The sequence below is a fragment of the Mus caroli genome, unplaced genomic scaffold (assembly GCF_978045245.1).
Source record: "Mus caroli unplaced genomic scaffold, Mus_caroli_1 scaffold_9, whole genome shotgun sequence".
In the NCBI taxonomy this organism is placed as follows: Eukaryota; Metazoa; Chordata; class Mammalia; order Rodentia; family Muridae; genus Mus; species Mus caroli.
The window spans coordinates 22,537,838-22,541,521 of record NW_028227264.1 but is presented as its reverse complement, the minus strand read 5'-3'; positions in this window follow the sequence as shown (position 1 = coordinate 22,541,521).

The following is a 3,684-nucleotide window of genomic DNA, read 5'->3' as shown; positions in this document are numbered from 1 at the left end:
GCAGAAAGCTACATCAATTTGTACTGAATTGCAAAAATCTATCATAGCAGTTTCATCGTGAGAGTTTTTGGATTGTCGTATTTATTAGTGCTGTTCTATGACCAGGTAAGTGTAGGAATATTTGCGATGAAGTGTGGCTAGACATTTCAGACCTAAGACATCAATAGTTCCTCCTAGAAAGCTGTCCTAAGGAGATAAAATAGAGGAACAAGCTTAAAACACAGATGTAAACATGAGTTAGCAAGAGTAGAAAGGACTATCATGCAAGCAGGAAAAAGGCTTTCATGAAACAGTAAATATGATTCCACACCGCGTTAAAGAACTAATCACAGAAACTGCCTCGGTGGTTTCAATTCGTGATGACCACGCCCATCCACTCAGAGGGATTCGCCCTCTCCAGCATCGAGATATTCATTTTCTGTGACCTCGGTGAGTTTACAATTACCATTAAGACAGAAGACTATTCTGGGACAGAAGGGACCGTGCAGCTGGTAAAGTGGTAAAGATTTGTGTTGCATCCCAAGACCCAAGGATGTGTGCTTTCCGCTACCCTGTGCTGCTGTGGCAGAGACAAGATGATCCCTGGAACTAGCTGCCGGTTAGTCTAGCCTAGTTGGTGAGCACCAGGTCACGAGAGGCTGTATCTAAAAGGAGGTGGATGTTGTCTCTGAGAATGGCAGCCGTGACTATCCTCTGGCTTCCACGTGTACACATACATTCCACTTAAACTGATGTTGTTCCTTTAAAAATGATCACACTTCAATCGGATAAGCAAAGAGGACGTAGACACTTTCATCTGAAACTGGATCGAATCTTACTTCTAAGCTCCCTTGTTTGATGGGAAAAGTGTAATTTGGGCATATCAGCAAATCCAATCCAATGCAATGATTTAAGAGTCTTTGCAGATAGCTCACAGCATGCGGGTGATTCTACGTTAGAGTCGCTGCTTCCTTGAGGCTCTTCCTTAGAATGGCGTCTGGGAACTTTCAGGATTTAGCAGTTCAGTGTCGTCCAGACACCCACTGCTGCAGCAAGTATTGAGCATAGCCTTAAGTCTGTTCTTTTGTGCATTAACTGCCTTTCAGCCCTGGCGTTCCTTCCTCTGCCCTTGATCAAGTTTTTTGGACCCCTAAAGTTTGACAATGTGTAGAGTCCTCCTGGTATACTCTTTAGCCTTAGGATAGTGATCCTCTTTCCACTGGCCATTTCTGTTTCCTGAATCTTTGGCAGGCAATGAGACAAGGAGGTATCAGGATTGGAAGGTGGATATCAAAATAGATTTTCATGAGCAGGAAACAAAAAACAAACAAACAAACAACAACAACAAAAACAAAACCAAGAGAGCAAATTGTCCAGGTGTGTAGGACATTATCCTAGGTTCCCTGCATTTGAACCGTCTGTAGACAACTCTCTCTTCATTGTTTAGATGTGAGGTATGACTGCTTTGACTGAGAACCCTTTTTAGAGCAAGCACAACCAAAAGACTTGGAGGTGAAGCTTCTTCACGTGTGACATGAACACTTGCCCTGGCGTGTGTGTCAGCCCAGGCTGGAGTCTGCCAGTCAATTCTTGAGACGACTTGACTCCTGCCAACGAGAGAGTGGCCTGCTTTTTCCTTGTAGAAAGACAAACGGTTCAGCGTGATGTAAGGTCCCTCGCATTGACTGTGCTTTGTATTGCAGTAAAAACTAATCTAGGAAATGCGGAAGGGGGGAGCTATGTTTTAACACCCACTTTCATTTTCTCACAAAGCATTTTATAAAATGTCGTATTGACCCTTCCCCCAACGCTGAAGAACTTTAAGCACGTTTCTTGCTTTTTACTCCTTCTTATATGATCATATTGGGCCATTTAACTTCATTCCTACATATCAAACAACTGTGATTGTAGTGCACACTTCTAAAGACTGCTCAGGGACTTTGATCCAAACAGAAAAGCCTTCATAGCATACAAAGGGTTGTGGGCTCCACTGAGTATAGTTTGAGGACAGTGTCTCATCTGAACCTCACCTTCTAATTATTCCCTTTCACATTTCTTTCTCTTTCACAGCTGCCATAGATCAGGAGGTCAAGGGCAACACGTGGCAGGGTTAAGATGTACTGGCCAGTCTTAAGAAGTCTGTCAGAGTAATTTGAATTGGGGCATAACTAGTCCTGTGACCTTAGGAAAAACACTTGCTCTCTCTGAGCCGTCACATTCTGCAAAGCACAAACAGTACGCCTATTTCTCATCTGAAAGCAAGCAGGTGATCCAGAGAGAACTTCGAAGTTGGATAAAAAACAAGAAGACAGCTGATGATACAAATAAGTAAACAAGACAGTAGCATAGACCCTGAGCAGGCAGAATTTAGTTCTTATAATATAGAATATTGTCCACCTTTGGGAAGACAGGAATTTATGACTGCTACAAGTAGTACCATTGATATAATTCCCACAAGAAAAATTGTTTATATTGAGAAAATTTGCTAGAGACTTCCATATACATATACACACACACATATATATACACATACATACACATATACACACATATATATACATATGTACATACATATATATACATATGTACACATATATGCATATGTAAAAGGGGGTTAAATGTACTTACCCTATAATAGGGGTACGCTGCTTCACCCAAACATTAGTGGTTATCAAATAGAAAGCCTAGTGCTAGGAATAAGTTTTCTCTTTTCTAGTTGTTTATCACTGGGCGTTCCATAAACTCTCCCAGATAATAACTTTACTCTCGGTGATCCTCTGGAACTTAATAGTAAAACCCTGTTGCTGAAGACACAGATACCACATACTTCAGTTACTGGACATGGGAAAACTGAAGCTGGGATTGACCTAGAAGCTCCGTCCCTATTGGCCAGTTTTCGTGGTGATAGACAGTGCTGTCTACTATACTGAGAAGAAAAAGCCATTAACAGCCTTGTCCAGCTATAAAACTTACGAGCTAGAAAAGAAATGGTCTGACAATATGCCCACTGGTGTAATAGTGGAACAGTTCTTATGGGATTAACCAACATTTTCTGGTTGCATTTAAAGCCCACTCCACAGGATGGAACCCATGTCTGGTGTCATTAATTTAGCCAGAAACCTGGGCTGGCTAGTCATAGGCCATAAAGAAGAACCTAATACTATTCTATTAAATGGAAATAGTAATAAACTAACCACTAAGATCTTATTTTTAGACCCATAGATCAATGCATCTCTCAAGCCTAAACAGATGCTGATACCTGGCCAGGATACAGAGGACAAAAGTGGTCAGCCTTAACTAGGTCATGCATATTACATTCTTTCCCCTAAAGCCTCCCTAAAGCGGGAGCAGAAAGGGATGGAGAGATGGCTCAGCTGTTAAGAGCACTGACTGCTCTTCCAGAGGTCCTGAGTTCAATTCCCAGCAACCACAACTTATTACAAATGACCCACAACCATCTGTAATAGGATCCAATGCCCTCTTCTAGTGTGTCTGAAGACAGCTACTGTGTGTATAGATAAATAAGATAAATAAGTAAATAAATAATTCTTTAAAAAGCGGGGGTGGGGGGAGGACAGAGAGTTTGTATTATCCAGGGGTACTGAGACCTGCAGCAAACAGCATTGCCCAGAATGGCAGCGTAGCTGAGTGCATGCGTTCACAGCAGCTGGGGCTGTGTATATGAGACTTGCAGAAGATCAAGGC